Genomic DNA, 21816 nt, shown 5'->3' with positions numbered 1-21816 from the left:
GAAAATAGCTAAATTTTGAACGTTCTCAACAAAATTCCATGAAACATGACCTAAACGTAGGTCTAGACCCATGCATTTGTTTGGCAAATTTGCTAAGTGTAATAATAACTACAAGATGGTATGAATGGGAAACAAACTTCCTTTGATAAAATGTTGCCAAACAGCTAAATTTTGAACGTTCTCAGAATTCCACGAAACTTGACCGAAACCTAGGTCTAGACACATGCATTTGTGTGTCAAATTTCCTAAGCGTAATAATAACTACAGGTCAATATGAAAGGGAAACATACTTCCTTTGATAAAACCGTGGAAAACAGCTAAATTTTGAACGTTCTTATAATTCCACGAAACATGACCCGAACATAGGTCTAGAACCGTGCATTAGTGTGGTAAATTTGCTAAGGTAATAATAACTACAAATTAGTATGAAAGGATAAAACCTTCTTTTATAAAACGATGCAAAATAGCTAAATTTTGAACGTTTTTAGAATATCCATGAAACATGACCCAAATGTAGGTCTAGACCCATGCATTTCTGTGGAAATAATAACTACAGATTAGTATGAAAGGGAAATAAACTTTCGTTAATACAAACCGTGCAAAAGAACAAAATTTTGAACGTTCTCAGAATTTCACGAAACTTAAATCAAACATAGGTCTAGTCCCATGCATTTGTGTGGTAAATATGCTAAACGTAATAAAAATTACAAGTTGGTATAAAAGGGAAACAAACTTTCTTTGATAAAACGATGCAAAATAACTAAATTTCCAACGTTCTTAGAGTTCCACGAAACATGACCCAAACGTAGGTCTAGACATATGCATTTATGTGGTAAATTTGGTAAGCGTAATAATAACTATAGGTTAGTATCAGAGGAAAACAAACTTTCTTTAATAGAACAGTGGAAAACATCCAAATTTTGAAACTTCTCAGAATTTAATGAAACATGACCCAAACGTAGGTCTAGACCCATGCATTTGTGTGGCAAATTTGCTAAGCGTAATATTAACTACAAGTTGGTATGAAAGGAAACAAACTTCCTTTGATAAAACGTTGCAAAACTGCTAAATTTTGAACGTTTTCAGAATTCCACGAAACTTGACCGAAACCTAGGTCTAGACACATGCATTTGTATGTCAAATTTGCTAAGCGTAATAATAACTACAGGTTAATATGAAAGGGAAACATACTTTCTTTAATAAAATCGTGGAAAACAGCTAATTTTGAACGTTCTTAGAATTCCACGAAACATGACCAGAACATAGGTCTAGAACCGTGTATTAGTGTGGTAAATTTGCTAAGCGTAATATTAACTACAAGTTAGTATGAAAGGGAAACAAACTTTCTATTATAAAACGATGCAAAATTGCAAAATTTTGAACGTTCTTAGAATTTCATGAAACTTGACCCAAACGTAGGTCTAGACCCATGCATTTCTGTGGAAAATTGCTAAGCGTAATAATAACTACAGCTTAGTATGAAAGGAAAATAAACTTTCGTTAATACAAACCGTGCAAAACAACAAAATTTTGAACGTTCTCAAAATTTCACGAAACTTGAACCAAACGTAGGTCTAGTCCCATGCATTTGTGTGGTAAATATGCTAAACGTAATAATAACTACAAGGTTGTATGAAAGGTAAACAAACTTTCTCTAATAGAATCGTGCAAAAAAGCTAAATTTCGAACGTTCTAAAAATTCCACAAAACATGACCCAAATGTAGGTCTCGATCCATACATTTGTGGGATAAATTTGCTAAGCATAATAATAACTATAAGTTAGTATGAAGGAAAACAAAGTTTTTTTAATACAACCTTGCTAAACAACTATGTTTTGAATGCTCTCAAAATTCCACGAAATTTGATCCAAACGTAGGTCTCGACCTATGCATTTGTATAGTAAATTTGCTATGTGTAATAAGAACGACAAGTTAGTATGAAAAGGAAAAACTAACATTCTTTAATAAACTGCGCAAAACAACTAAATTTTGAACGTTCTTAGAATTCCACAAAACTTGACTAAAACGTAGGTATAAACCCATGCATTTGCGTGGTAAATTTGCTAAGTGTAATAAAAATTACAAGTAGGTATAAAAGGGAAACAAACTTTCTTTGATAAAGCAATGCAAAACAGTTAAATTTTGAACGTTTTCAGAATTCCACGAAAGTTGACCTAAACATAGATCTAGACCCATGCATTTGTGTGCTAAATTTGCTAAGCGTAATAATAACTATAAGTTAGTATGAAAGGAAAACAAACCTTCTTTAATAAAATCATGCATAATAGCTAAATTTTGTACGTTATCAGAATTCCACGAAACTTGACCCAAACGTAGGTCTAGATCCATGCATTTGTGTGGTCAATTTGCTAAGCGTAATAATAACTACAGGTTAGTATGAAAGGGAAATAAACTTTCTTTAATAAATCGTGCAAAACAGTTAAATTTCGAATGTTCTCAGAATTCCACGAAACATGACCCAAACGTAGGTTTAGACATATGCATTTATGTGGTAAATTTGCTAAGCGTAATAATAACTATAGATTAGTATCAGAGGAAAACAAACTTTCTTTAATAGAACAGTGGAAAACAACCAAATTTTGAAACTTCTCAGAATTCCATTAAACATGACCCAAACGTAGGTCTAGACCCATGCATTTGTGTGGTAAATTTGCTAAGCGTAATAATAACTACAAGTTGGTATGAAAGGGAAACAAACTTCCTTTGATAAAACGTTGCAAAACTGCTAAATTTTGAACGTTTTCAGAATTTCACTAAACTTGACCAAAACCTAGGTCTAAACACATGCATTTGTATGTCAAATTTGCTAAGCGTAATAATAACTACAGGTTGGTATGAAAGGGAAACATACTTCCTTTAATAAAACCGTGGAAAACAACTAAATTTTGTACGTTCTTAGAATTCCACGAAACTTGACCCAAACGTAGGTCTAGACCCATGCATTTGTGTGGTAAATTTGCAAAGCGTAATAATGACTATAGGTTAGTATGAAATGGAAATAAACTTTGTTTAATAAAACCGTGCAAAACAGCTAAATTTTGAACATTCTCTGAATTCCACGAAACATGACCCAAACGTAGGTCTTGACCTATGCATTTGTGTGGCAAATTTGCTAAGCGTAATAATAACTACAAGTTGGTATGAAAGGGAAACAAACTTCCTTTTATAAAACGTTGCAAAACAGCTAAATTTTGAATGTTTTCAGAATTCCACGAAACTTGACCGCAACCTAGATGTAGACACATGCATTTGTATGTCAAATTTGCAAAGCGTAATAATAACTATAGGTTAATATGAAAGAGAAACATACTTCCTTGAATAAAACCGTGGAAAACAGCTGAATTTAGAACGTTCTTAGAATTCCACGAAACATGACCAGAACATAGGTCTAGAACCGTGCATTAGTGTGGTAAATTTGCTAAGCGTAATATTAACTACAAGTTAGTATGAAAGGGAAACAAACTTTCTTTTATAAAATAATGCAAAATAGCTAAATTTTGAACGTTCTTAGAATTCCATGAAACTTGACCCAAACGTAGGTCTAGACCCATGCATTTCTGTGGAAATTTGCTAAGTGTAATAATAGCTACAGCTTACTATGAAAGGGAAACAAACTTTCGTTAATACAAACCGTGCAAAACAATAAAATTTTGAACGTTCTCAGAATTTCACGGAACTTGAACCAAACGTAGGTCTAGTCCCATGCATTTGTGTGGTAAATATGCTAAACGTAACAATACTACAAGTTGGTATGAAAGGTAAACAAACTTTCTCTAATAACACCGTGAAAAAAAGCTATATTTCGAACATTCTAAGAATTCCACAAAACTTGACCCAAATGTTGGTCTCGATCCATACATTTGTGTGATAAATTTGCTAAGCATAATAATAACTATAAGTTAGTATGAGCGAGAAACAAAGTTTTTTTAATAAACCTTGCAACACAGCTGAATTTTGAACGCTCTCAAAATTCCACGAAATTTGACCCAAACGTAGGTCTCAGCCCATGCATTTGTATAGTAAATTTGCTATGTGTAATAATAACGACAAGTATGTATGAAAGGGAAACTAACCTTCTTTAATAAACTGCGCAAAACAACTAAATATTGAACGTTCTTAGAATTCCACAAAACTTGACTAAAACATGTATAGACCCAAACGTAGGTTTCGACTCATGCATTTGTGTGGTAAATTTGCTAAGCTAATAATATCCACAAGTTGGTATGAAAGAGAAACAAACTTCCTTTAATAAAACCGGGCAAAATAGTTAAAAGTTGAATGTTCTCAGAATTTCACAAAACTTGACCCAAACGTAGGTCTTGACCCATGCATTCATTTAGTAAATTTGCTAAGTGTAATAATAACTACAAGTTAGTATGAAAGCGAAACTAACCTCCTTTAATAAAATCGTGCAAAACAACTAAATTTTGAATGTTCTCAGAATTTCACAAAACTTGACCCAAATGTAGGTCAAGATCCATGCATTTGTATGGTAAATTTGCTAAGGATAATAATAACTACAGGTTAGTATGAAAGGGTAACAAACTTTCATTAATAAAATCGTGCAAAATGGCTAATGTTTGCACATTTTCAGAATTCGACAAAACTTGACCAAAAACCATAGGTCTAGACCCGTGCATTTATGTGGTAAATTTGCTATGCGTAATAAGAACTGCAAGTTGGTGTGAAAGGGAAACAAACTTCCTTAGATAAAACCATGCAATACAGCTAAATTTTGAACGTTCTCAGGTTTCCACGAAACTTGACCTAAACGTAGGTCTAGACCACTGGAACTTGACCCAAACGTAGGTCTCGACCCATGCATTTGTGTTGTAAATTTATTGAGTGTAATAATAACTACAAGTTAGTATGAAACCAAAACTAACCTTCTATAATAAAACCGTGCAAAACAGCTAAATTTCAAACGTTCTAGGAATTCCACGAAACATGACCAGAACATAGGTCTAGAACCGTGCATTAGTGTGGTAAATTTGCTAAGCGTAATATTAAGTACAAGTTAGTATGAAAGGGAAACAATCTTTCTTTTATAAAATAATGCAAAATAGCTAAATTTTGAACGTTTTTAGAATTTCATGAAACTTGACCCAAACGTAGGTCTAGACCCATGCATTTCTGTGAAAATTTGCTAAGCGTAATAATAACTACAGCTTAGTATGAAAGGGAAATAAACTTTCGTTAATACAAACCGTGCAAAACATCAAAAGTTTGAACGTTCTGAAAATTTCACGAAACTTGAACCAAACGTAGGTCTAGTCTCATACATTTGTGTGGTAAATATGCTAAACGTAATAATAACTACAAGTTGGTATGAAAGGTAAAGAAACTTTCTCTAATATAACCGTGCAAAAAAGCTAAATTCCGAACGTTTAAAATTTGACCCCAATGTTGGTCTCGATCCATATATTTGTGTGATAAATTTGCTAAGCATAATAATAACTATAAGTTAGTATGGAGGGGAAATAATGTTTTTTTAATAAAACATTGCAACACAGCTAAATTTAGAACCCTCTCAAAATTTCACGAAATTTGACCCAAACGTAGGTCTCAACCCATGCATTTGTATAGTAAATTTGCTATGTGTAATAAGAACGACAAGTTAGTATGAAAAGAAAACTAACCTTCTTTAATAAACTGCGCAAAACAACTAAATTTTGAACGTTTTTAGAATTCCACAAAACTTGACTAAAACATAGGTATAGACCCATGCATTTATGTGGTAAATTTGCTAAGTGTAATAAAAATTACAAGTTGGTATAAAGGCGAAACAAACTTTCTTTGATAAAACGATGCAAAACAGGTAAATTTTGTACGTTCTCAGAATTCCACGAAACTTGACCCAAACGTAGGTCTAGACCCATGCATTTGTGTGGTAAATTTGCAAAGCGTAATAATAACTATAGGTTAGTATGAAATGGAAATAAACTTTCTTTAATAAAACCGTGCAAAACAGCTAAACTTTGAACGTTCTCAGAATTCTACAAAACATAACCCAAACGTAGGTCTTGACCTATGCATTTATGTGGTAAATTTGCTAAGCGTAATAATAACTATAGGTTAGTATCAGAGGAAAACAAACTTGCTTTAATAGAACCGTGGAAAACAGCCAAATTTTGAAACTTCTCAGAATTCCATGAAACATGACCCAAACGTAGGTCTAGACCTATGCATTTGTGTGGCAAATTTGCTAAGCGTAATAATAACTACAAGTTGGTATGAAAGGGAAACAAACTTCCTTTGATAAAACGTTGCAAAACAGCTAAATTTTGAATTTTTTCAGAATTCCACGAAACTTGAACGCAACCTAGGTCTAGACACATGCATTTGTATGTCAAATTTGCAAAGCGTAATAATAACTACAGGTTAGTATGAAAGGGAAACATACTTCCTTTAATAAAATCGTGGAAAACAGCTATATTTTGAACGTTATTAGAATTCCATGAAACATGACCAGAACATAGGTCTAGAACCGTGCATTACTGTGGTAAATTTGCTAAACGTAATATTTACTACAAGTTAGTATGGAAGAGAAACAAACTTTCTTTTATAAAACGATGCAAAATAGCTAAATTTTGAACGTTCTTAGAATTTCATGAAACTTGACCCAAACGTAGGTCTAGACCCATGCATTTCTGTGGAAATTTGCTAAGCGTAATAATAACTACAGCTTACTATGAAACGGAAACAAACTTTCGTTAATACAATCCGTGCAAAACAATAAAATTTTGAACGTTCTCAGAAATTCATGGAACTTGAACCAAACGTAGATCTAGTCCCGTGCATTTGTGTGGTAAATATGCTAAACGTAATAATAACTACAAGTTGGTATGAAAGGTAAACAAACTTTCTCTAATAAAATCGTGCAAAAAAGCTAAATTTCGAACGTTCTAAGAATTCCACAAAACTTGACCCAAATGTAGGTCTCGGTCGATACATTTGTGTGATAAATTTGCTAAACATAATAATAACTATAAGTTAGTATGAAGGGAAAACGAAGTTGTTTTAATAAAACCTTGCAAAAGAGCTGAATTTTGAACGCTCTCAAAATTCCACGAAATTTGACCCAAACGTAGGTCTCAGCCCATGCATTTCTATAGTAAATTTGCTATGTGTAATAATAACGACAAGTAAATATGAAAGGGAAACTAACTTTCTTAAATAAACTGCACAAAACAACTAAATATTGAACGTTCTTAGAATTCCACAAAACTTGACTAAAACATGTATAGACCCAAATGTAGGTTTCGACCCATGCATTTGTGTGGTAAATCTGCTAAGCTAATAATATCCACAAGTTGGTATGAAAGAGAAACAAACTTACTTTAATAAAACCGGGCAAAACAGTTAAAATTTGAATGTTCTCACAATTTCACAAAACTTGACCCAAACGTAGGTCTCGACCCATGCATTTGTGTGGTAAATTTGCTAAGTGTAATAATAACTTCAAGTTAGTATGAAAGTGAAACTAACCTCCCTTAATAAAATCGTGCAAAACAACTAAATTTTGAATGTTCTCAAAATTTCTCAAAACTTGACCCAAATGTAGGTCAAGACCCATGCATTTGTATGGTAAATTTGCTAAGGATAATAATAACTATAGGTTAGTATGAAAGGGTAACAAACTTTCATTAATAAAATCGTGCAAAACAGCTATATTTTGAACATTCTCAGAATTCGACAAAACTTTACCCAAAAACATAGGTCTAGACCCATGCATTTGTGTGGTAGATTTGATATGCGTAATAAGAACTGCAAGTTGGTATGAAAGGGAAACAAACTTCCTTGGATAAAAACATGCAATACAGCTAAATTTTGAACGTTCTTAGAATTCCACGAAACTTGAACTAAACGTAGGTCTAGACCCCTGGAACTTGACCCAAACGCACGTCTCGACCCATGCATTTGTGTAGTAAATTTATTAAGTGTAATAATAACTACAAGTTAGTATGAAACCAAAACTAACCTTCTATAATAAAACCGTGCAAAACAGTTAAATTTCGAACGTTCTCAAAATTCCATGAAACTTGACCCAAACGAGGTCTAGACCCATGCATTTCTGTGGTGAATTTGCTAAGCGTGATAATAATTACAAGTTGGTGTGAAAGAAAAACAAACTTGCTTTAATAAAATGGTGAAAAACAGGTAAATTTCGAGCGTTCTCAGAATTCAATGAAACTTGACACAAACGTAGTTCTAGACCCATGCAACTTTGTGGTAAATTTTGCTAAGTGTAATAATAACTACAAATTAGTATGAAAGGGAAACAAACATCCTTTGATAAAATCGTGCAAAACGACTAAATTTTGAATATTATAAGAATTCCATAAAAGTAGACCCAAAAACGAAGGTTTGACCCATGCATTTGTGTGGTAAATTTGCTATAATAATAACTACAAGATGGTGTGAAAGGGAAACAAACTCCCATTGATGAAACGGTGCAAAACATCAAAATTTTGAACGTTTTGAGAATTCCACGACACTTCACTCGAACGTAGATCTCGATCCATGCATTGGTCTGGTAAATTTGCTAAGTGTAACAATAACTACAAGATAGTATGAAAGGGAAACAAACTTTCTTTTATAAAACCGTGTAGAATGACTAAATTTTGAACGTTCTCAAATTCCACGAAATTCGGCCCAAACGTATGTCTAGACCCATGCATTTGTGTGGTAAATTTGCTAAGCGTAATAACAACTACAAGTTGGTGTGAAAAGGAAACAAACTTTCTTTGATAAAATGGTACAAAACAACTAAGTTTTGGACGTTATCAGAATTCCACGAAAATTGAGACAAACGTAGGTCTAGTCCCATGCATTTGTGTGATAAATTTGCCAAGCGTAATAATAACTAGAAGTTAGTATGAAAGTAAATCAAACCTCCTTTAATAAAACAGTGCAAAACAGTTAAATTTTGAACGTTCTCAAAATACCGCGAAGCTTGACCCAAAAAGGGAAGTCTAGACCCAAGCATTTGTGTGGTAAATTTGCTAAACGTAATAATAACAAGTTTGTATGAAAGAAAAACAAACTTCCTTTGATAAAACGGTGCAACACAGCTAAATTATGAACGTTTTCAGAATTCCACGAACAAAGACCTAAACGTAGGTCTACACCCATGCATTTGTGTGGTAAATTTGCTAAGCGTAATAATGACTACATGTTAGTATGAAACGTAAACAAACTTTCTTTAATAAAACTGTGCAAAACAGTTAAATTTCAAACGTTCCCAGAATTCTACGAAACTTGATCCAAACGTAGGCCTAGACCCATGCATTTGTATGGTAACAATAACTACAAGTTAGTATGAAAGGGAAACAAACCTCCTTTAATAAAATTGTGCAAATCAGCTAATTTTGAACGTTCTCAAAATTGGACGAAACTTGATCCAAATGTATGTCTAGACCCAAATATTTGTGGGTTAAATTTGCTAAGCATAATTATAACTACAAATGGTATGAAATGGAAACAAACTTCCTTTGATAAACCATACAAAACAGCTAAATTTTGAACGTTTTTAGAATTCCACGAAACTCAACCTAAACATAGGTCTCGATCCATGCATTAGTGTGGTAAATTTTCTAATGTAATAAAAATTACAATTTAGTACGTAAGGGAAACAAACATTCTTTAATAAAACCGTGCAAAACAGCTAAATTTTGAACGTTGTCAAAAAGTTCCACGAAATTGAACCCAAACGTAGGTCTACAACCATGCATTTGTATGATAAATTTGCTAAGCATAATAATAATTACAAGTTGGTATGAAAGGAAAACAAACTTCCTTTGATAAAAAGGTGCAAAACAGCTAAATTTTGAACGTTCTCAGAATTCTACGAAACTTGACCCAAACGTAGGTCTAGACCCATGCATTTGTGTGGTAAATTTGTTAAGTATAATAATAACTACAACTTAGTATGAAAGGGAAAAAACCTCCATTAATAAAACAGTGCAAAACAACTAAATTTTAAACGTACTCAAAATTCCACGACACTTGAACCAAAAACATAGGTGTACACCGATGTATTTGTGTGGTAAATTTGCTATGCGTGATAGTAACTACAAGTTGGTATGAAGGGAAACAAACTTCCTTTGATAAAACAATGCAAAAACAGCTGCATCTTGAACGTTCTCAGAATTCCACGAAACTTGACCTAAACGTAGGTATACACCCATGCATTGGTGTGGTAAATTTGCTAGCGTAATAATAACTATAGGTTTGTATGAAAGGAAAACATAAGTTTCTTTAATAAAACTGTGCAAAACAGTGAAATTTTGAAACGTCCCAGTATTCCACGAAACATGACCCAAACATAAGCCTAGACCTATGCTTTTGTATGATAAAAGTTTCTAAGCGTAATAATAACTACAAATTGATTTGCAAGGGAAACAAACTTCCTTTGATAAAACGGTGCAAAACAGTTAAATTTTGAACGTTCTCAGAATTCTATGAAATATGACCCAAACGTAGCTCTAGACCTATGCATTTGTGTTGTAAATTCGCTAAGTGTAATAATAACGACAAGTTGTTATGAAAGGGAAACAAACTTCCTTTGATAAAACGTTGCAAAACAGCTAAATTTTGAACGTTCTTAGAATTCCATAAAATTTGACCCAAACGTAGGTCTCGACCCATGCATTTGTGTGGTAAGTTTTCTAAGTGTAATTATAACTACAATTTAGTTTGAAAGTGAAACAAACTTTCTTTAATAAAACCGTGCAAAACGGCTAAATTTTGTACATTCTCAGAATTCGAAAAAACTTGACCCAAACGTAGGTCTCGACCCATGCATTTGTGTGGTAAATTTGCTAAGCTAATAATAACTACAAGTTGGTATCAAAGCGAAACAAACTTCCTTTAATAAAATCGGGCAAAAGAGCTAAATTTTTAAGCTTATCAGAATTCCACGAAACTTGACCCAAATGTAGGTTTCGAAATGCATTTGTGTGGTCAATTTTCTAAGCTAATAATAACTACAAGTTGGTATGAAAGAGAAACAAACTTCCTTTAATAAAATCAGACAAAACAACTAAATTTTGAACATTCTAAGCATTCCACGAAACTTGACCCAAACGAATGTCGCGACCCATGCATTGGTGTGGTAAATTTGCTAAGTGTAATAATAACTACAAGTTAGTATGAAAGAGAAACAAACTTTTTTAATAAAACCCTGCAAAACAACTAAATTTTGAACGTTGTCAAAATTCCATGAAACTTGACCCAAATGTAGGTCTAGACCTATGCATTTGTGTGGTAAATTTGCTAAACGTAATAATAACTACAAGTTGGTGTGAAAGTGAAACAAACTTCCTTTGACAAAACGGTGCAAAATAGCTAAATTTTAGACGTTCTTAAAATTTCACGAAAGTTAACTCAAACGTAGGTCTAGGCCCATGTATTTGTGTGGTAAAAATTTTGTAAGGGCAGTAATAACTACAAGTTGGTGTGAAAGGGAAACAAACTTCCTTTCATAAAATGGTGCAAAACAGCTAAATTTTCAACGTTTTCAAAAATCCATGAAACATGACCAAAACGTAGGTCTGGACCCATTCATTTGTGTGGTAAATTTGCTAAGTGTAATAATAACTACAAGTTAGTACGAAAGGAAAACAAACTTTCTTTTATAAAACGTTACCGAATGGCTAAATTTTGAACGTTCTCGGAATTTCACGAAACTTGACCTAAAGATAAGCCTATACCCATGCATTTGTGTGGTAAATTTCCTAAGTGTAATAATAACTATAGGTTGGTATGAAAGGGTAACAAACTTTTGTTAACAAACTTAACCCAAACTTAACCCAAACGTAGGTCCTGACCCATGCATTTGTGTGGTAAGTTTGCTAAGCTAGTAATAAAAACAAGTTGGTACGAAAGAGAAACAAACTTCCTTTAATGAAATCGGGCAAAATAGCTAAATTTTGAACGTCTCAGAATTCCTGGAAACTTGACCCAAATGTTGGTCTCGACCCATGCATTGGTCTGATAAATTTGCTAAGTGTAATAATACTTACAAGTTAGTATGAAAGGGAAACAAACTTTGATTAATAAAACCGTGCAAAACAGCTAAATTTTGAACGTTCTCAAAATTCCACGAAACTTGACCGAAATGTAGGTTTAGGCCCATGCATTTGTGTGGTAAATTTGCTAAGCATAATAATAACTATAGGTTTGTATGAAAGGAAAATCAAGTTTCTTTGATAAAACTGTTCAAAACAGCTAAATTTTGAACAGTCTCGGTATTCCATGAAACTTGACTCAAACGTAAGCCTAGACTCATGCATTTCTATGGTAAATTTACTGAGCGTAATAATAACTACAAGTTGGTATGAAAGGGAAACAAACTTTCTTTAATAAAATCGTGCAAAACTGCTAAATTTCTTACGCTCTCAGAATTCGACAAAACTTGACCCAAACGTAGGTCTCGACCCATGCATTGTGTGGTAAATTTTCTAAGTGTAATAATAACTACAACTTAGTATGTAAGGAAACAAACCTCCTTTAATAAAACGTTGCAAAACAACTAAATTTTGAACGTTCTCAGAATTCCACGAAACTTGAGCCAAACGTAGGTCTCGACCCACGCATTTGTGTAGTAAATTTGCTAAGCGTAATAATATCTACAAGTTAGTTTGAAAGTGAAACAAACTTACTTTAATAAAACCGTACAAAACAGCTAAATTTCTTACGCTCTCAGAATTCGACAAAACTGGACCCAAACATAGGTCTCGACCCATACATTTGTGTGGTAAATTTGCTAAGCGTAATAATAACTACAACTTAGTATGTAAGGGAAATAAACCTCCTTTAATAAAACAGTGCAAAATAGTTAAATTTTGAACATTCTCATAATTCTACGAAACTTGACCCAAATGTATGTCTAAACCCATGCATTTGTGTGATAATTTTGCTAAGCATAATAATAACTACAAGTTGGTATGAAACGAAAGCAAACTTTCCTCTATAAAACCATGTAGAACAACTAAATTTTGAATGTTCTCGAAATTCCACGAAAGTTGACCCAACATAAGCCTAGACCCATGCATTTGTGTGGTAAATATGCTAAGCGTTATAATAGCTACAAGAAAGAAAAACGAACATCCTTTGACAAAATAGTGCAAAACAGCTAAATTTTGAACGTTACCAGAATTCCACGAAACTTGACCCAAGCGTACATCTATATACATTCATTTGTGTGGTAAATTGCTTAGCGTAATAATAACTATAAGTTGGTATGAAAGGGTAACAAACTTTCTTTTATAAAACCAAGCAGAACAACTAAATTTTGAGCCTTCTCAGAATTCCACGATACTTGACTCAAACTTAGGTCTAGACCCATGCATTTATGTGGTAAATCTGCTAATAATAATAATGACTGCAGGTTAGTATGAAATGGAAACAAACTTTCTATAACAAAATCGTGCAAAACAGCTAAATTTTGAACATTCACAGAATTTTTCAAAAGTTGACCCAAACGTAGGTCTAGACCCATGCATTTGTGAGATAAATTTGCTAAGCGTAATAATAACTACAAGTTGGTATGACAGGTAAATAAATATTATTTAATAAAACCGTGTAATACAACTCAATTTTGAACATTCTCAGAATTCCAAAAAACTTGACCCAAACGTTGGTCTACACCCATGCATCTGTGGAATAAATTTGCTAATCGTAATAATAACTACAAGTTGGTATGAAAGGAAAACAAACTTCCTTTGATAAAACAGTGCAAAACAACTAAATTTTGTACGTTCGCAGAATTCCATGAAACTTGATCCAAACGTAGGTGAAGAACCATACATTTGTGCGGTAAAACTGCTAAGCGTAATAGTAACTACAGGCTAGTACGAAAGGATAATAAAAAAATTCATTAATAAAACCATGGTAAAATGCTAAATTTTGAACATTTTTCAGAATTCCACGAAATTTGACCCAAACATAGGTCTAGATCCATGCAATAGTTTAGTAAATTTGCAATGCGTAATAGTAACAACAAGTTGGTATGAAAGGGAAACAAATTTCCTTTGATAAAACCTTACAAAACAACTAAATTTTGTACGCTCTCAGAATTCGACAAAACTTGACCCAAATGTAGGTCTCGACCTATGTATTTGTGTGGTAAATTTGCTAAGCTAATAATAACTACAAGTTAGTATGAGAGGGAAACAAACCTCCTTTGATAAAATCGTGCAAAACAGCTATGTTTTGTATGCTCTCAGAATTCGATGAAACTTGACCCAAACGTATGTCTTGACCTTTGCATTTGTGTGGTAAACTTTCAAAGCTAATAATAACTACAAGTTGGTATAAAAGAAAAACAAACTTCCTTTTAATCGGGTAAAACAACTAAATTTTGAACCTTCTCAGAATTTCACGAACCTTGACTCAAATGTAGGTCTCGACCCATGCATTTGTGTGGTAAATTTGCTAATAGTAATATTAACTACAAGTTAGTATGAAAGGGAAACAAACATCATTTAGTAAACCGTGCAGAACAGCTAAATTTTGAACGTTCTCAAAATTCCACGAAACTTGAACCAAACGTAGGTCTAGACACATGAATTTGTATGGTAAATTTTCTAAGTGTAATAATAACTACAAGTTAGTATGAGAGGGAAACAAAATAGTTAAATTTTGAACGTTCTCAGAATTTCGCGAAACTTGAAACAAAAACGTAAGTCTAGACCCAAGCATTTGTAGCTAAGCGTAATAATAACTAGAAATTGGTATGAAAGGGAAAAAAACTTTCTTTGATAAAACGGTGCAAAACAACTAAATTTTAAACATTTTCAGAATTCTAAGTAACTTGCATTTGTCAGGTAAATTTGCAAAGCGTATTAATAACTACAGTTTAGTATGAATGGGAAACAAACTTTCTTTAATAAGATCGTGCAAAACAGCTAAATTCTAACGCTCTTAGAATTCCACAAAACTCGACCCCAACATTAGTCTAGACCCATGCATTTATGTGGTAAATTTGCTAAGCGTAATTATAACTATAGTTTGATATGAAAGGGAAACAAACATTCTTTTATAACACCATGCAAAACAACTAAATTGTGAACGTTCTCAGAATTACACGAAAGTTGACCCAAACGTAGGTCTAAACCAATGCATTTGTGGGATAAATTTGCTAAGCGCAATAATAACTACAAGTTAGTATGAAAGGGAAACAAACTTTATTTAATACAACCGTGCAAAATAACTAAATTTTGAACGTTCAGAAAATTCCAAGAGACTTGACCCAAACGTTGGTCTAGACCCATGCATTTGTGGGATAAATTTTGCTAACCGTAATAAGAACTATAGTTGTTATGAAAGAAAAACAAACTTCCTTTGATAAAATAGTGCAAAACAGCTAAACTTTGTACGTTCTCATAATTCCATGAAACTTGACCCAAACGTAGTTCAAGACCTATACATTTCTGTGGTAAAATTTGCTAAGCGTAATAATAAAACCGTGCAAAACGTCTAAATTTTGAACATTCTCAGAATTCCACAAAACTTGACCCAAACATTGATTTAGACCCCTGCATTTGTTTGGTGAATTTGGTATGCATAATAATAACTTCAAATTGGTATGAAAGGAAACAAACTTCCTTTGATAAAACCATGCAAAACAGCTAAATTTTGATCGTTCTCAAAATTCCACGAAACTTGACCCAAACGTAGGTCTAGACCCATGTATTTATTTGGTAAATTTTTTAAACGTAATAATAACAACAGGTTTGTATTAAAGAGAAACAAACTTCCTTTAATAAAATCGCACAAAATACCTAAATATTGAACGTTCTTAGACTTTCACGAAACCTGACCTAAACGTAGGTATAGACTCATGCATTTGTGTGGTAAATTTGCTAAGCGTAATAATAACTACGAGTTAAACTTGGAATTCAAAGTTTTGAAAAAAATGGACACTAAATTTTCTCTCTCTTCTCTCTCACTCACTAGTACACACTCAAAAACATACACTAGCATTCAATGCATGGATGGTGAAGGAGATGGTGGGGTTGTCTCTTCGGCCGATGCGGAAAGGTCGGCCGACGATGGGGAACCGACTGGTTGTTGTCAGACCTCCAGTGGTGTCCCCGGAGATGGATTTCCGATGGAAAAAATGGATTTTCGAGTTGAAGCCGAAAACTCGTCGCTCATTTTTCCGGCTATTTCTGCCAGATTTTCGACTAAGAATGGAACCCCAAGTCTCTTCCAGTGGGGTTTGACGGAAAGCTGAGGCGTGAACAAGCTCCAACAATGGCACCACCATTGTTAGCGATTTTTGGAGACAAAATGACACGCAGCATAAAGACGATGATTTCAAGCGATTTTTCGACTTCTCAAGGTGGATCTAGCATCGTGGGGGATGGAGGATCATTACCTATTGAAAAAGAAACAATCTTTACGTCGTTTAATGGGGGATCGATTTTAGGGTTTTGTGTCGGCCCCTCTTCAGTTGTCGTTGATGGTGATCGGCAGCCGCCTCCCTCGCCGGTGGACTTTAATATTGAGGAGTTTCTGAACCTAGCAAACAAAGTAGTAGACGGGAATGAAGCCTCCATGGCTGCATTACACGAACTCAAAATCTGGTGGGAGACAAAGTTTGGCCAACGTGGTTTTCAGCAAACAGGGATAGCTCCGGCGGCTGTTAGTCATCGCAAGGCTTTGGGATGCCTTTTGCCAATGTCCGGCGTCGATTTGGCCGGAAAACGAGGGAATGAAAGAAGCGTTCGAACTGCTGTTTCTACATCGTCTTCTACTGTTGCCGTTTTGTCTTCACAGGCTATTTAGACGCCGGCGACGTACAAAAAACCAATGGCGACAATCCTAGACTCACCGGCGACCAGAATGGATGAGGTGGCGCTGGCGAACGCTGAGTTGTCTGCAGATTTTGCTGATGCAGTGGCTGCTGAACTTGTTGATGTCATGGCTGACGTCACCGCTGTAGAAGTTGCTGATGTCATGGATAACGTCATGGCTGACGTCACTGCTACTGAAACTGCTGACTTGGACAGTGAGGTAAGGGCTGATGTGGCAGATTGCAGTCCATTTGATGCTCACACTAATGCGGTCCACACGAGATTGTTTGTCGGGAACATTCCATTACATGCTTGGTCAAATGCGATTATTGATGATAAAATTGCTCAAGCGTTCAACAATTCATCACGGAAAACATTATAATTTATTACCCCAAAGATGCAAAACGGGGAGGTCGTGGTTCGTCCCTCTTTGGACACAGTGCGTGATGGGTCTAGGCTTTGCAAAACTACGACAGTTGGTTACTTTTTGGGGAAAAGACCGTACTATCACCACTTAAAGGAATTTACATGAAGTCACAGCGACTGCTAATGGCTTCTTCTTCTTTCAGTTCAAGACTGTTATTGATATGGAGGAGGTGATCGAAGGGGGACCGTGGTTATTTTTAGGACAACCGATCATTCTCCAAAGATGGGAATCGGGAATGGCTATGAGGCAGTTGAAACATACACAAGTACCTATTTGGATTAAGTTGCGTCATTTCCCGATGGAATTCTGACATCGGAAGGGTTGAGTACTATAGCAAGTGGAGTGGGTTGACCCATTTACCCAGACGCTATTACGAGAGCATGCACGAGACTGGACTTCGCTCGTGTATGCATGATGATTGACGTTAGACAGAAAATTCCTAAATATATCATTGTCATGACGCCAGATGAAGATGGAGAGGAGACACCTTGTAAAGTGGATGTAGAATTAGAATGGCTCCCTCCAAAATGCACTGCTTGCATGACACTGGGACATACGACAAAGGATTGTGCAATGAACATAACTCAAAAACCAACTAAACAACTGGTTACTGTATATGTGCCAAAACTTAATCTACCCCCACCACCACCACTTGCAAAGGAACGAAAGAAACCAAACCGTGAATGTGTAGTAGTGGATGGCTCGAAAGCAGATGTGGGTGATTTCCAAGTCGAACGGAATACTTCCAAACATGATAACAGGGGTAAGAAAGTTGTTACATTCAATACTTTTTATGCTCTGCACTTAATTGACGACACAATTGAGGCATCTGAGGTCCCTAACACATTCAGCCCCGTTAGTAATGATCCATGTTGAACATGGCTGTCTGGAATGTCCGTGGGCTAAACACATGAGACCATCAGCTCGTTGTTAAAGACCTTGTCTCGGAATACAGGTTACACTTCTTGGGTATTCTTGAAACTCATGTTCGATTTAGTAATGTCATGCATATCCAGTCATTTTTACTTCAACAATGAAAATTGTTTGTTGATTATGCTTCGATTGGAAATCGCATTTGGCTTGTTTGGGACAAGAATGTTGTTGATGTACATATCCTTGAATTGGGAGAACACTTTGTGCATTGTCGGGTTACTAGCAGGATTATAAATGAACATATAATTATCACTGTTGTCTATGGTGCTTCTGAGGTGATTGATCGTAGGAATTTGTTTAGGACACTGGCCCAGCAGTGCTCCAATGTTCCATGGATGGTCGGAGGGGATTTCAATGCTGTTCGAGACCTTAATGAAGTTTGTGGTGTATCTGGAGATATTAGGCTGGCCATTAATGAATTTAATATTGGTATTCAAGAGGTCGGATTGCTGCCACTACCAATGCAAGGATAATGGTACACTTAGCATAATTGTAGTATGACCACACGGAGTTTATGAAAGTGGTTAGATCGTATTCTTATTAATGATAGATGGCTTGCGTGGTTTCCCACATCATCATATCATTGTCTTACACCAAGGATGTCTGACCACTCACCACTTGTCTTATGTGGAGATACTGAACAACATAATGGAGGTATGTTTCGATTCAATAACTACCTTGCCCTTTCACCTGACTTTATCCCTAATGTGCAAAACATTTGGCACCATGAGATTGTTGGTGTGTCTGTGTACACGGTGACACGTAAACTGAAGCCTCTTAAACCGGTCTTCCGTCTACAATGGAGGAATAAGGGGGATTTGACACTGAATGTCGAAAAGGCCAAAGGATTTCTTGATGAGGCCCAACAATAAGTGAGCTTTGACAGACAAAACAATCGACGGTCGATGTTTGTTTTTTGAGACCATGGGCGAGGCACATCCTTACTGATGAGGAAGCAAACCAACTATGCATTACATTCTCACAGAATGACGTGAAGCTGGCTGTTTTTGACATTGTTGAAAACAAGGCTTCGGGACGCGATGGCTACTCGTTTGGGATTTTAAAGGCAGCCTGGCCTGTAGTGGGGGAAGAAGTCACAAGGGCAGTACTGGAATTCTTTGATACCGAAAAAGTTCTAAAGCAGGTCAACTCCACAATTTTGGCCTTAATACCAAAGGTAAACACGCAGGATGTCGGTTAATGATTTCAAACCTATCTCATTGCTAAACTCCTTGTCCAATGATTGAGTAGGGTTTTGGACAAAATTATTAGTCCCTGCCAGACAGCCTTCATCCCGGGAAGAAGCATTGGGGATAATATTATGTTAGCTCAAGACCTATTCATGGGATACAATCAGATGCGCCTCCCTCCGAGATGTGCACTTAAAGTAGATATTAGAAAGGCTTATGATACGGTGGAGTGGGACTTTTTTCTTGCGACTCTACAACTGTTTGGATTTCCACCTATTTCATAAGGTGGATTGAAGAGTGTATTTCTACGACATCATTCTCGATTGGACTCAATGGAGAACCCCATAGGTTTTTTGCAGGAGCGAGAGGACTCCGACAGGGAGACCCTCTTTCTCCTTACTTCTTTGTGCTTGTAATGGAAGTCTTACATTTGGGAATTTTACAACTGATAGAACAAGATATGCAGTTCACTTATCATTGGAAGTGCGAACCAGTGAGGGTCTTCCAATTGGGATTTGCAAATGATCTTCTTCTCTTCTGTAGAGCTGATTTGGACTCCATCAGAGTCTTCAAGGTAGGATTGGACTAATTTGCAGAGTTTTCGGGCCTCTGGCTCAACGTACAAAAGAGCCACTTAATTATCTCTCGGTCCGCTCAAGAATGGAAGAACAGATATTGGTGATTTTGGGATTCCAGGAGGGGCAGCTCCCTATGAGGTACCTGGGTCTACCTCTTATCTCTTCTAGACTGTCTACTGCTGACTGTCAACCACTTTTATCTAAAATAAATGCACATATCTCTAATTGGGAAGGTATCTTGTTATCATATGATGGGAGAGTAGAGCTTATCAAATCAGTACTTTCAGCATTGAGCTTATACGGGGCTTCTGGTTTTATATTATCGAAGAAGGTTATTAATGAAATTGAGAAGAGACTTAGAAAGTTCCTCTGGAAGGGCACAACGAATAGTGGCTACGGAAAGGTAGCATGGAATGATGTGTGTTGACTGGTGGATGAGGGGGGACTTGGGTTCAAGGACATTACTACCTTGAATTGTGCACTAATGAACAAGAAACTTTGTGATATTATTAGGTGTGATAGGACCTCCATTTGGGTGCAATGGCTATATCATGGCCATTTACGGGACGCATCGGTCTGGACTATACGGGAACATGGTGGTTCTTGGGGATGGCGGAAAATGCTGAGACTCTGGCCTTATCTTCGCTCTATTATGGAATACCAGATTGGTAACAAAGAGAGTTTTTATTATTGGCAGGACCCATGGAACCATCTTGAACCACATATTGAGCGGTTCCTATAGGGCCTAGGCCATCTTGGTGATTTCAGGAGGAGAATGGCAATGCCCCCCCATCACGAATTTCGAATGTTTGGAGATTACTCATACTCTACCGCATATTTATGGAGGAGAGGATCGGGTTGTTTGGAAATCTGACAAAGGACAATCCACCACACAGATCCTCTATCAGTTAATTGATCCCCCAAGGCCGAAAGTAGGTTGGTCTTCACTACTTTCGGGTCCTCTGAAGATCCCTCGTCACTCGTTCATTTTGAGGCTCACAATTCTTGGCAAGCTACCCACTACGGACAAACCCTGGCTATCCCACTTGGGGGCTTGTACATTATGTGACGAGGGAATTACGGAATCCCATTCACATTTATTCTTCCGATACAGATTCAGCCGACAGTGCCTTCTGAGATTTGCAGAAAGATTCGGTTTCACTAGCCCAATACGAATTGGGCAGTTGACATTGAATGGGCGATGCGAAAATGGAGAGGTAGGCACATTATTAACATGGCATACCGTATTCTACTTGCATCGTGTGTATATCATATTTGGAGGGAGAGGAACTTGAGGCAGTTTGAAAACACCGAGCGGACTCCGAACATCTTGGGTAGCTTGATTGTCGAGGATGTACGACAGAGGATCCTCGGCATTAACTTGGCTTCATCAGTCAGTACACGTGCTTTGTATAGACTGTGGCGTATCCCTTGTTCTGTCGAGGGAGAAACCATTTGAAAACCACATTGTTGTACTATACCATTCTTTACTTAATGAAATTTACATTTACCTAAAATAAAAGCTACATGTTGGTATGAAAGGAAGACAAACTTCCTTCGATAAAACCATGCGAAACAGCTAAATTCTGAACGTTTTTAGAATTTCACGAAACTTGACCCAAACGTAGGTGTAGACCCATGCATTTGTGTGGTAAATTTGCGAAGCGTAATTATAACTACATGTTAGTATGAAAGGGAAACAAACTATCTTTAATAAAAACATGAAAAACAACTAAATTTCAGAATTATACAAAACTTGACCCAAATGTAGGTCTAGACCCATGCATTTGTATGGTAATTTGCTAAGCGTAATAAATACTACAAGTTGGTATGAAAGGAAAATAAACTTCCTTTGATAAAAA

Source organism: Sesamum indicum, linkage group LG9 (assembly GCF_026168435.1).
Source record: "Sesamum indicum cultivar Baizhima isolate 11 linkage group LG9, ASM2616843v1, whole genome shotgun sequence".
NCBI classification, from domain to species: Eukaryota; Viridiplantae; Streptophyta; class Magnoliopsida; order Lamiales; family Pedaliaceae; genus Sesamum; species Sesamum indicum.
The sequence above is the reverse complement of the archived record's forward strand: the minus strand, read 5'-3'. Positions refer to the sequence as shown.